The sequence below is a fragment of the Misgurnus anguillicaudatus genome, chromosome 20 (genome assembly GCF_027580225.2).
Source record: "Misgurnus anguillicaudatus chromosome 20, ASM2758022v2, whole genome shotgun sequence".
NCBI lineage: Eukaryota > Metazoa > Chordata > Actinopteri > Cypriniformes > Cobitidae > Misgurnus > Misgurnus anguillicaudatus.
Genome location: NC_073356.2, coordinates 31,298,262 through 31,312,594, shown reverse-complemented (window position 1 = coordinate 31,312,594; position 14,333 = coordinate 31,298,262). Strand labels below are relative to the sequence as shown.

At 37.0% G+C, this 14,333-nt stretch overlaps 1 long non-coding RNA gene across 1 annotated transcript; it reads right to left on the bottom strand.

Annotated features, from left to right (window-relative positions):
* Positions 1 to 11,719: 11,719 nt before the first annotated feature.
* On the bottom strand, positions 11,720 to 14,123 carry LOC141351515 (uncharacterized). Its single transcript, XR_012359793.1, has 4 exons — positions 13,470 to 14,123; positions 13,055 to 13,201; positions 12,315 to 12,880; positions 11,720 to 12,100 (listed from the first exon to the last, which is right to left on the bottom strand). It is a non-coding gene; the product is annotated as an uncharacterized lncRNA (long non-coding RNA).
* Positions 14,124 to 14,333: the final 210 nt, after the last annotated feature.

Below are 14,333 nucleotides of genomic sequence, written 5' to 3'. Positions count from 1 at the left end.
TTCTTCTTTAACATAGCATTCACATAAAATGTCAAGTAAACGTACCTATCCCGCAATAGTAGTTTGTCTAGAACAAAGCAATCACATAACTCATCTGGGTAATATACTTATGCCGCACTAGTTAGCCTGTCTGGAACCTAGCGGATTTTAAACCAAAATACTGTATGACACTTGCATTTGATGTGAACGGCCCCTACGCTAATAGGATTCTGTTAGGATTCTCTCCTTGTCTCATCCTCGACCCCGAGGACAATGAGACAAACAGACCCAGTTTCTGATGCTGTGAAGGTCATTACACCACTGATATACTGATGCCCAGCCGATGCACGTCCAACGACCACCGGCTGAACCAGTTCAACCCGCTTAACCGTTTCATATCCCTATCGTGTTTATATATATATATATATATATATATATATATATATATATATATATATATATATATATATATATATATATATATATATATATATGAAGAGTTTGGTTCCAAAACGCAATAAACGCCATTTTTGAAAAAAATGAGTTACTGCCAGAATCAGTATTATATCAGGTCAGTATTATAAAGTAAATTCTTAATTTTATGCAAAATCCAATTTCCGCAGTGTTATTCTGTCATCTTTTCTCCCTTTTTTCCCAAAATGCAATAAACGCCACTCCCCCTTTTCTACAGAATGCCATAAATCCACTCCTCCACAGATTACAGCGCACCTCACGCAATGTAAACAAAGAATGGTGGCGCGTTGAGTACACAGAATCCTAGTTTTCCTCATCTACTTTGTACTTCGTGATCACCAAACAAACAAAAACAAAATAATACTTTGATAGCAATGATAAACCTGTGATAGTTTTCTGTGACGGGAAAGAAACGTAAGCCATCAGCATCTAATAATTTACGCAGAGGAACTCGGGAGACCGGTGCTTGTTTGGCCGGGCTGACAGCATCAAGTTACTGTCATGATAACACATTGACCCCAGGGGCCTATACCATGAAGCTGGTTTAGTTGGTTAGCCAGCTTTGTTTAGGATTAGTTTGTGCAAATCCTGGGTTTTGGGTACCATGAAAATAGCTTTTACCAACAAGGCCTGCACATTGGCTTGGTTTTGTCAACCTGAAACTAATCCTGTAACCCTGAGTTTGTTTAACCATTTTCATGGTACGGGCCCCAGGGGATCTTATGAAAAACTTTCCATAATTTTACTCAAAGTCAACGAAAATCGAGCAGGACCAAAAACATTTTACAGCTGATCGCTTTGAAAAACGTTAAGCGAGGACGTCAAGTATAACCGATGACTTCTTAATATCACAAAGTAAGTGTTTTGATTAATGACATTAATGTTTATATTTTTAATTAGTGTGTACAGCTAGTCAACTAAATGAATATAACATGGCAAAGATGAATGCACATTTATATAGGCTATTGATTCAATAGATTTATAGCATTTTGAATAAAAACTTGTCATGGATTTATTGCATTTTGTGGAAAAATTAATCCGTTTTTATAATAAATCTTTGAAAATTTATGGATTAGATTTTTTTATGTTTTTATAACCTAAAGATGCTATGTGAAAGTTTGTAACAGAAAATAGTGGTTTTCATATTGTCACTTTCTTGGTATAGAAAACACGTTTTTACCGAAATTTGTCAAAATGGATTTATTGCGTTTTGGAACCAAACTCTTCATATATATATATATATATATATATATATATATATATATATATATATATATATATATATATATATATATATATATAAACACGATAGTGATATGAAACGGTTAAGCGGGTTGAACTGGTATACTGTATATATACTGTACATATGTATACTTATAAAACGGTTAGTTCCAATCCTTGATTCTGATTGGTCAATAGGTGTGCTTTATTCACAATAAAACACTGCTATGACCGCTTCACCCAACGGTTCTATTTACAGTTTTTTTCGATTGCTAAACGCCAGTGGGCACAACTGGAGTCACATGTGCAAAACTCTAACTACAGTCTGCACAGCAGCAGTTCATGTGGACCAAACTCTAGTTCATTTTTCATTGCTTGAACACAGTTTTCAAAACTTTACACACTTATCCCATGACTTTAAACACAACCTGCACAACACTGTGGATCTACAGCACCTTGTTCAAATGCTAACACACTGCTGTCAAAACTGTGAACCACACATTCAAAACAGAAAAGATTTCAGCCTTGTGCCTTTCAAACACTGCTGATTGCAATTTCATATAAATATAAATTCCAATTTCATATATATATTTCATATATATAAAATATTACTTTTCATGTACTTTTAGTTTCTACCTTTTTTTTCTCATTACTGTAATTCCGCAAATTACTCCAGACTACTGAAGCAAACTGCCAATTTTCATTTACCTTAAAGAATTATGACGTTCTAAATAAAATAATAAGTCATGTGATAAAACAATAAATAAATCATTCTTTGAAGAAAACATTACTTTGTGTGATGTCACTGAAATTGTTAAAACTGTAAAGATATAAAGTTAGTATTTTGTGTATTGGTGTTTGATGTTAGTGTTTTTCCTCTCAGTGTGTTGTGAGTGACAGTGTGTGTTATCTCAGTGAGGGTTGTATTTAGTGTTTGGCTGCACGGAGCTGTTTTGAGCCATGTGTTAAGGGTTGTGCTCAGGTGACTTTTGGTAGTGCAGACTGTAGTTAGAGTTTTGCACATGTAGCTCCAGTTGTGCCCACTGTCGTTTAGCAATCGAAAAAAACTGTAATATCACTGCGCCCTTAGCAACACCCTTAGCAACACATAAACATATAATGAGACAAAGTCTGAGAACAGTTTGTTGTTTTTATTTGAGCTTTCATGTTGTTGTTCGCAGTCAGGGACTATTTTTTCTAGCGGAAGGAATGCTTTTATTGATTTAAATTCATGAAAGTTGCACTAATATTTTTTTTACTTTAATATTGTGTGGTAACCGTTTTATAAAAGCAATAAGGTACTCGAGGCAAGTGCTGTATCGTGAATAAGTAACGGCTGAAGGGGTTGCAGGCACTCCGCTTCGCGTCGTGCCTAACAACGCCCTTCAGCCGTTACTTATTCACGATACAGCACAGCCTCTCGTACCTTATTGCTTACATATACTGTATATATGTATCTCTCGCAAGGGTTTTCTCCTCCTAGGAGTTTTCCCACAGGTTTTTTTTCCTAGGGAGTTTTTTCATCCCCGGGAGAGTCAGCCAACATTGGTTTAACTTAGCACTTATACGTGACATTATTACTACGCTCGCTTGTACGGTTTATTCTTAGCCACTGTAGTCTGCTGCTTATATTATCTATCGATTATTCTGTTTTCCCCTACATCTTTTCATGTAAAGCTGTTTTGAAACAATTAACAACTGTGAAAAGCACTATATAAAATAAAAAATTAAATTGAATTGAATTTAGCTTTCTAACATTAATAAACATTTATTAACAGAGGAGTTGTATGGATTACTTTTATGATTAATGAATATGCTTTTTGGAGCCTTAATAACAGACACCACTTAAGATATCAGCAGAAGAACGACATGTAGCTAGGATGGTATGAGGATGAGTAATTATTTCTTCAGTGTCTGAACCATGATGCAGCTTGCCCCCCAATTTATCTTCAAAATCCTCAGATAACCTCTGCTTGTTCTGAATAATTTAAATTGATGTTGGGCCCACAACAAAGACTCTTAAACTGGTTCTTGTCAAGTTATTTTATATCTCAATGTATAATCTGTTTATAATGATGTATGGAATGAGTATTTTGCGTTTGCTTTTTTCAGCTTTCAGCAGCTTTATAAGTTTATTAAAGTAAAAGTGTTCTCATATAAATTGGCTCAGCTCAGATTTTGCGTGTTCTCGCTCAAACTTTGTCCTTATAAAGTCCAGCTATTTTTTATTTAGCTAAATTGACAGAAGTGAAAACATTACAGCTTACCAAATGGGTGGGGTTTATAAAAGGGGTTTGTTGTAACACTTGCTGAAAAATTCATTTTAAACACAAATAATTCAATACTATTCTATCTATAATGCTTGCTAAAGGTGAATGTGTTCACCAGATATCCACATACTGTATCCATCCGTCCATCCATCCATGCCTCCCTCATCTAAGCATCCTTCTATTATGGATCAATGCATATGAATATGTATTTTTGAAAGGGCCACTTAAAAGACACATTTTAATGATCAATTCTTTGATATTGTTTTTACAGTTATGATTTTGATTAATTAAATTCAATTAGTTGTAACACTGTGTTATTGTTATAAACCCTGCTGTGTAAAGAAATGTTTTAAGTCGGGCAATAGGAACTGTTGAGATGTTTCAAAATTGTGCTATAGTTTTGGTGACAAGAAAAAAAAGTTGGATTTGGGGACTTACACAACCAATCAGAAATGTTGTTGAAAACAACATATGTGCTTTCATACCTCCATTAAACTCTTTATGTCTTAACAAAAAAACATCAAAGCTTTTCGGAAATTCACAGGAGATCTGACTGAGAAAAAAGACCAAAACCACAAATTGCTTCATCCTGTTTAAACTCACCCCATTTATTAGATTCTTTTGGTGTATATGGCCTAGTCCACATGGACACGGGTATTTTTATAACTAGAGTTTTTCCGCCTGCGGTTTAAAATGTGTTTACCAGACATCCACATACTGTATCCATTCATCCATGCCTCCCTCATCTAAGCATCCTTCTATTATGGATCAATGCATATGAATAGGTGTTTAAAAGACACACATTTTTAATGGTCAATTATTTGATTTTGTTTTTACAGTTATGATTTTGATGAATTAAATTCACTTAGTTGTATCACTGTGTTATTGTAATAAACCCTGCTGTGAAAAGAAACGTTTTAAGTCAAAATTGTGCTATATTTTTGGTAACAAGACAATAAAGTTGGATTTGGGGACACAACCAACTCAGAAATTGAAAAACAACATATGTGCTTTACATTAATGTTACAAAAATATATTAAAGCTTTTCAGAAATTCACGGGTAACATCTCTCTCTGGTTAAAAAACAGCAGTGCTTCAGAGAGAAGGGCCCTGAGGAGGGTGGTGAGGTCAGCTGAGACGTCCATGGGGGTAACACTAGTACCCATTGAGAACTTGGCCAAACAGCGATGCCTCTCTACGGCAAGCAGGGGCGGACTGACCATCTGTGTGATCTAGAGAATCAAAGAGCGGCCCACCACCCATCACGCACGCAGTCATCATGCACGCATCTGCCCTGGCCGCCAAGTTAGGAAAAGAAGAAGTGGAAGAGGAGGAAGAAACCAACATCAAAGACAGAAGTTAGAAGCATAGAAACAAAAAACATGCATAACGCAGCCACGGGGAAAAAACAGGGTTCTATGGGTTTAAGGTCTGGCAAGTTTTCTGGCCAATATAGATCAGGGATACCATGGTTCTTAAACCAGGTACTTGTAGCTATGGCACTGTGTGCAGGTGCCAAGTCCTGTTGGAAAATTTCTCCTACATCTATTCATGTAAAGCTGCTTTGGAACAATTGTGAAAAGCGCTATATATAAAAAAATTGAACTGAACATTTATTAACAGAGGAGTTAATAACAGACACCACGATGACAGCAGAAGAACGACATGCAGCTAGGATGGTATGAGGATGAGTTATTATTTCTTCAGTGTCTGAACCATGATGCAGCTTGCCCTCCACTCAATCTTCAAAATCCTCAGATAACCTCTGCTGGTACGGAATAATTCAAATTGATGTTGGGCCCATAACAAAGACTCTTAAACTGGTTCTTGTCAAGTTATTTTATATCTCAATGCATAATCTGTTTATAATGAAGGATGGAATGAGTATTTTGTGTTTGCTTTTTCAGCTGCTTTTCAAGTATGTACTACATACAGTGTTCTCGTATGAATCAATCTTTATTACAGACTCGGGGTCCAGATAAAACAAAAGAATACTACAGACAATATTTTAAAATAGGGTCTGAGGCACTCAGGAGGATAAAGATTAAAAAGCCTTTATTCATACATGGCTAAGTAGAATAAAAACATGCCTACGCGTTTCAGCCAACATCCCTTGTCCACAAGATCTTCTTGCTGTCTGTCCTGCTCCATGTTGAAAGAAATTGCCAGTGTTTACACCCCCACTTTTACAGTATATCTACTGTAATGACTAGTTGTGGTTACCACTATGTAAAATCAATTAGCAATAAAGAGTATTTTATCATGTGTGGTTACACATCATTTATATGTTTGTACAAACACACATTTTATTTCTGTAGTTCTCAAAATCCATATACTGTATATTGCTGAAATGAAAATATATAGGTTTACCAAATGGTTCAGTGATTAACCATTAAGATCAGTTGGATTTAGTGCTGGTAAAATGTATTTACGCAAATGAGATGAGAAGCATATCAAAAGTATTGTGAGCATTGCATTGTGAAAGACAATTACTTCAAATGAAATGTATTTCTTTGATGACACACTGATTAAGTGTGGTGAAAAAGTGAATGTATCATTTTGTGTGTTGTACTAAGTCAATTGAAAATGTGATTACATGTTTGAAAAAATTGACTTTTTGATGATCTGCTGTGAGTTTTGTACTAACAGTTGTGAGGTTTTACCACATACTTGTGAAAATAGTACCAAAGCGAATAAAAAAAACTGTAAAATGACCAAGGTATTTTACTTTCACAGATACAGTAAGACTCTTATTAGACAGCTTAAAGACTGGAAATGTTATACTTTTATCCTCCTTAGTTCTACAGATCAAAACCACACTCTTATCAGGATTATATAAAATATCATGTTCAAGACCATAATCAGAACAGACATTTAAACGCTGTTGAAGGCCAGCATTGCTAAAAATAAACACCACCAGATCATCTGCATACATAATATGATTCACACACATATTCCCAATCATACACCCAGTTTACAAGCTTTCAAACATTCAGATAGATCATCCATGTAAAAATTAAACAAAATTGGGGACAAAATCCCCCCCTTGTCTCACACCATTACTAACCCCAAAAGGGGCAGAGACTTTATTGAATTGGCTCAGCTCAGATTTAGCGTGTTCTCGCTCATACTTTGTCCTTAAAGTCCAGCTATTTTTATTAAGCTTAACTGACAGAAGTGAAACCATTACAGCTTACCAAATGGGTGGGCTATATTACAGGGATTTGTTGTAACACTTGCTGAAAAATTCTATTTAAACACAAATAATTCAATATTCTATCTATACTGTTTGCTAAAGGTGAATGTGTTTATCTGTCTATACCAGATATCCACATACTGCATCCATCCATCCATGCCTTCCTCATCTAAGCATCCTTCTATTATGGATCAATGCATATGAATAGGTATTTTTGAAAGGGCCACTTAAAAGACACACATTTTAATTGTCTATTATTGATATTGTTTTTACAGTTATGATTTTTATTAATTAAATTCACTTAGTTGTAACACTGTGTTATTGTAATAAACCCTGCTGTGTAAAGAAAAATTTGAAGTCGGGCAATTGCTAGAAACTGTTGAAAAGTTTCAAAATTGTGCTATAGTTTTAACAAGACAATAAAGTTGGACTTGGGGACTTCCATACATGACCAACTCAGAAATTGAAAAACAACATATGTGCTTTCATGCCTCCATAACAGTCTTTGTGTCTTAACAAAAAAAAAACAACATCAAAGCTTTTCAGAAATTCACAGGAGATGTGACTGAGAAAAAAGAACAAAACCACAAATTGCTCGACCCTGTTTAAGCTCACCCCATTTATTAGATTCTTTAATTTGGTGTGTGAGGCCTAGTCCACACGGACTAATAAGCACAGACTGGTTTCTGACTGTAATCTATACATACACATAAGACATAAACAAATGTTTTTTTTTTTTAGAAAAAGAATACTGTGAAGATCATTTTGTTTATATGTGCCCTGTCAAGCACAGAAAGATTTTATGTTTGCTTGCTTTTAGAAACGCGTCTCTCCGTATATGCAATGTTGAGTGCCCTTAAACCCGCTCGCGCACGCACAGACGGAGGGGGAATTCAAAACTGCACACAGAAACCCCCACATTGTTTTTCATTACTCTATTCGCACAATGTATGTTAACGTACTATAGTATAAGACACAGTAGCGCAACTCTCTCTAAAGTTTACACTCAAGAGTTCTGATCCGTCACAGCACTACACATCTGTGCAACTGTGATTGTATTGTAGCCTATGTCAGCTTTGCATTCTCACCAACAGTTTAATACTTGTTCGCACATCCAAACATGCCTCATCTTCTTTTCAATCAACGTTGGGAAACAGCAGTCGCATCATCTCAATTAATCACTCAATTTGCATTGCGAAACAGCAGTCGCACCCTCTCAATGAATCACTCAATTTGCATTGCGAAACAGCAGTCTCGGCGTGGATGCACTGGCACACAGGTGGCCGCAGGGGTTGCGCAAATATGCGTTCTCCCAGTGAGCTTAATCGCACAGAAACTGTGCAAGGTCAGCCAGGACGAGGAGAGCCTTCTACTGGTCGCGCCTTACTGGACGACCAGGAATTGGTTCGCAGAACGGATGCTCCTCGCGACAGCCCCTTCCTGGCAGATTCCCCTGAGGAAGGATCTTCTTTCTCAGGGAGGGGGCACATTATGGCACCTGCGTCCTGACCTTTGGGATCTCCATGTTTGGTCGCTGAGCACGCGGAAGGTTGAGGTGATTTATTGCAAGCGACATCCAACACCATCACTGCAGCGCGAGCGCCGTCCACTAGACATGCGTACATGCTCAAATGGAACCTGTTCATCGATTGGTGCTCTTTGCAACGCGAAGACCCCCGAGAATGCCCCATTAATGTCGTGCTTTCATACCTTCAGCACTTCAACACCTTTCATACCTTCAACGTCAACTTACAGTTGACGTTGCCGTCATATCTGCACATCACTCTATAATAAACGGCAGATCTGTCGGCCAGCATGACCTAGTCATTAGGTTATTAAGAGGAGCCCTTCGTGCCCTCCCTCTATTCCTTCTTGGGACCTGTCCATGGTGCTGAAAGGCTGTATATTACATCAACCACGGTTGACCATTCTCCAGCATTAGCCCTTCACGGGGCGGTGGCTTCCGCAGCGTCCCTATTCCGCTCAGTAGGGCGCTTCCCAGTCGCTGGCACTACTGTGGGGTTAAAGGAACATGTAGTGTCTGGCCTTCTGCCTTAAAACCTATTCTCCATCTCCTTAAGTGGAACCGAGGGGCTTTATGCAGACACTGGAAGAGGTCAGCTCCAGTGGCGTTTTGGTAGGGATTCCCAATTCGTCAGTCACAACGTGATGTCGTAGTGACCGACTGAAAGGGAACGTCTAGGTTACAGATGTAACCCTCGTTCCCTGAAGGAAGGGAACGGAGACGTCACGTCCCGTCGCCACAGATGTTGCTCCCCCCTGTTTACGGCCGGTCACTGATTCCGGCTTTCTCAGCGAAATTAAGCTAGTTTCCTCATTTGCATGTGTGGCTTATATACGCACCTGGCGGGCGGCGCCGGCATTATGCAAATACCTCAATGCCAAGTTCATTGGCGTTTTAGTAGTAAATCAAAGTAGATTGGTCTCTCTAAGCGAGTTCCCAATTTGTCGGTCACGACGTGACGTCTTCTTTCCCTTCCTTCAGGGAACGAGGGTTACATCCGTAACCAAGACGTTTCTATGTCAACAACATGGCCGCCGCGAACATTGATGACGTAGGTCGAATAACAATGTCGGATGATGCAAAATTATGTGTTTTGGGAACAAGAAGCATTCTGGGAATCAAAATCTGAAGGAAAAAACTAAAAAAGATTGATGAGGATTTCTGGTTCCCATGCTTTGCATGAAGTTGTTTTTTTATAGTTTTATTCTGTAAAGACAAAGACTTGTTAATGTTTAATGTTCTTTAACTTTGACAAACTGTTCCAGGAAATAACACCCATTTAAACATACAGAAAATTACTGGCAAACAGCTGCATAACTAATTTTTTTACAGTGTATGATCTAAATTAGTGAAAAAATGAATAGGTCCAATATCATTGGTCTTAAAAAGTGGGTCAGTCTTGTCCCACCCACATTAAAGGTTCCGACGCCCATTTCCACCCTTTAATAAGCATGAGAAAAACTTGTTAGAGGCATAAAGACCGTTGGATCTCATACTTCTATACAGTAAGTTATTGAATTGGATTTTACGCTTTAAAGCTCTGTTTCTAACCTGCTTTGAATTATTTTATTTAAATTTTCTTTAAGCGTCCTAAAACTACACTTTCATTTTCAAAAGATGGTGCGATTCTGGTTTACTTTTTATAGTTTGAAGTGCTTAAATGTCTAATTCATTGTATTTTAACAGCAGATATATTGATTTGTAATTCAAATGTATTAATTCCAAATTGTTGCATGTTCTTGTGTGCAGTCCTGCTAAAATCTTTACCGCCAATATTACCTTTGTTCGCATTTACGGAGAAACTCAACATGTTTCGGTAACACTTTATTATAATATTCATTAGTTAACATTAGTTAACTACATTAGTTAACATGAACTAATGATGAACTGCACTTGTGCAGCATTTATTAATCTTTATTAATGTTAGTTTCAACAATTACTAATACTTTATTAAAATTTAGTTAACGTTAGTTAATGCACCGTGAACTAACATGAACAAACAATGAACAGCTTTATTTCTATTAACTAACATTAACAAAGATGAATAAATACTGTAACAAATGTATTGCTCATGGTTTGTTCATGTTAGTTAATACATTAACTAATGTTAAAGAGCAACTTGAAAGTTAAACCACCCATTCACTCAAAGTACAGAAAAATACTGTAGGAAATAGATTAAAAAATATATATATTTCTAAATGCACTATTTAGGCTTCTGGGGTGATTTTTGTAAGAAAATTTTAGACCCGCCTCTAAAAACCGCCAAACCGGAAGTGACATCACGAGAGGCGCACGCTGGATTGCAATGACAGTTCTTCGGACGCTGAGGAACGAGTAAATGTTTATTCATACTCGTATGGCGAACTACAGCCATACAATTATGAGTTTGCTATGCAGCCAAGAGTGCAGGGACTGGTCAGGATTAAACAGAACGGTCAGAGGAGACAAATTGAAGTGTTATGTGAGGAGAAAAGGACAGATGTGTGGGTGAGATCAGTGATCTGGCGAGATGTAATACTGTGCTCAGATCACAAGATTGTACAGATTATTATCATATATCATGCAATAGCAAAGATAGTATTGATACTTTGTCTTTTTAATGCTTATAAGTTATGTTAATATCCATCCACACTTACGTTAGGTGATACAGATGTTGCTCATCACCGCAGGAGAGGTGAGCTGTCTGAACCCATATGTGCTACAGGCCAGGCCAGTAGAAATGAGTATGTTTATGGCAGAGATTATTTATTACTAATTTATTTAATATCCATGTATAAATGAACAGTAAACTAAAGATTTGAATGTTAAAACAATCTTAATAAATTTGTTTTAATTACAAGTTGCCTATAGGTCATGACTAAGTAACAATTTTTGCTGGCACTAGTCAATATTCAAATTAACAATATTAATAGTTTTCCCATCTCCAGACAATACCACTAAATACAGCATAGGCAAGTTATCCGCTGGGCGTCTAAGGAACTCTGTGCAGGCGCCCTTACCTGCATGTGTCAGCCATTCAAGAACAGGTTCCAGAGGAAGGAGGACTTTATAAATGGTTTGAATACCCCCATTTTCTGACAATCAATAAACAATAATCACAAATTGTCTTACCGTATAAAAACTGGTTTATGAAGTTTAGATCAGATATATACCAAGTAGATCTGCATTTGTAATTCGATTTAGTTTTATTTATGTAGCACCGAAAAAAAGATATACAATCTGACCCATTTAAAAACATTTAACAATTTTTCAGTATCTTTCCCATCATATGTGCAGGGTATTATAATAATGTGTTAAAGTGTGTTAAATTGTGAATGATGTGATTAATAGATCCCAACAGCTTCATCCTTGTTGATCCTCTGGATGGATCTGGAGAGGGGAGCAGGTGTAGTGGAAGACAGGACATTGCTGCATTCTCGTAGAGCCTGTGGTGACCTGGAGTATTCCAGAACAGAATATTTAAATAGATTACATTTATTTGTCCCTGTTAACAGTGTACACCAAAGTAATACAGTTCTGATAAAAAATGTATAGTGAAAGTGGTTTTGATGGTTTTGGTGATGAGTCAGCTTTATATTATTTTTTGAAAGCGATATACAATGCTATTGTTCAAACATTTACAATCTTTTAACAAAAAACAACCGCTTACTGCAAATCTCTCATTCTGCCACGCCTTCACGATGGTAGAAATTGTGTACATGATGGAAGAAGGTGCTGACAAGATGCTCTGAAGCCCAAACAGCTTTAACATCTTGATGATCTGGGTCAGTGTCGGCCGGTGACTTCTTTTTCGAGGGCGCACGTTGCGAAGCTGGTCACATGCATTGAGCTTGTCATATGTGTGGCTCGTCATTTCAAAATATGTGTTCAGCACGTCATGTAAACTTATGTGCATCACACGTGATGTCAAAATCTGCTGCACACGCATGTAAAGGGTTTATGATAAATGATATGCTCACGTTTGCCTGATACTCACTTAATCTCCTGTGTAATTACAGTTTAGTGTCAAGTTAGTGTCTTGCGAGTATTTTGTGAACATGAGTGCTTCTTTTATCATAAACCTTTTCAATGCGTGTGCAGCAGGCACGTATTGTGACAAGAGGCATGATGCACATGGTTCACACACGTCACAACAAACACACATTTGGAAATCACGTCCCTCAGAAGAGAAGTCACTGGTCACCAAAAATGCTGATACATGCATGCTGCACAGACCTAAGAGATGTATATAAAAAGCAGAAAATTACTATACCATAGCATATAAAACAAAAAATACAGGTTATGGTACAACAGACATCAGCTGGCTTTAGCAAACAATGAACTTGCCAACATCCCTGAATAAAAAGAAAAACATTACTTTTGACTTTGACAGACATGAATAAGTCTTACTTGTGTGAACAGGATGAGATTCTTGCAGTGGTTTCTCATCAGATGAGTCTTTTTTGTTTTTTCCTCCTCCATAACACATCGCCAGGTTCGTCCATGACAACAGAGGATGATTCATCATACTAAGCATCTTCATCTGTAGCTGGACAACTAGAATTAAAACAGATTCACCTTTATATAATTGTATAACAGCATGTCACTTCTTAGGTACATACATGAACACACCACATGACAAAAAACGAATTACGAATTAGCTATGCAAACAAAGTAAATAAGATGTAACTCCATTTGATGGTTATACTATTTGCAATCTAAGCTTATCAGTTAGTTGATTTCCATATTTATAAGAAACTTGAATTAAATCATTATGTTAAATGATTTGGTAGTAGGTAGCAAATGTTTAAAAAACAAGACTTACTGTGCATAGTTCACGTTATCTTCGAGCTGCATCTCAGACGGACCGTGATCGATTCATGTTTTCTCGCGGCGGCAAAAACACAGGCCTCACGTGGTTCTTGCTTCGACATCCAATGTTTAACTCCATCATATTGCCGGGATGATAATCCTCCGATCTAACGTGAACGCTATAAGTTACACCACCGCGTTTTTCTGAAGCACATGCTGAACTGAAGTCGCGTCTTCCTCGTGCTGCGTTAAACACACCCAGACAAGGAAGATAGCGCGGTCTTTATTCTTCAAAAGAAACCTGTGGACTCATTGTCCTGACAGGCTGGAGTTTGAAAAACCTCCACTAACACAATTATTAACCATGACGATGCTAAATTGAAACTACGGAGAATCACATCAATTTGCGACTGCTTTTGCTGAATACAACCGCAGCACTGCCAATGTAGAGCCTGACAGACGAGCGCCTCTGACTACGTAATATGACGCGTTGTTGAAAAAAACAGGGATTTTGAGAGCGGTCTTAGAAAATTTCAGCTTTTTTACTAAATTTATGCGCTTAGAGTTTTGTAAATGTTTTTTGCTTTCGCATTTAATTTTCATATGGTACTTTCATACAAGGTTATATATTTATCTCACAAAAAAATGTAACCTTAAAGTTGCACTTTAAATCATGAACATTATAATAAAGGGTTACCCATGTTTCTTGCATAAATAATTTTTATCTGTGATTGTAAACAAATGCAATTTGTGACTACAGAAACTAAAACAAGATAATATCAGCACAAAAAAATGTAACTATTTATTTTGTGACATCTCTCCACTGCCAAATATTTTCATGAATGTTAGAATAATTTTATACCACACTTTTGTTGAA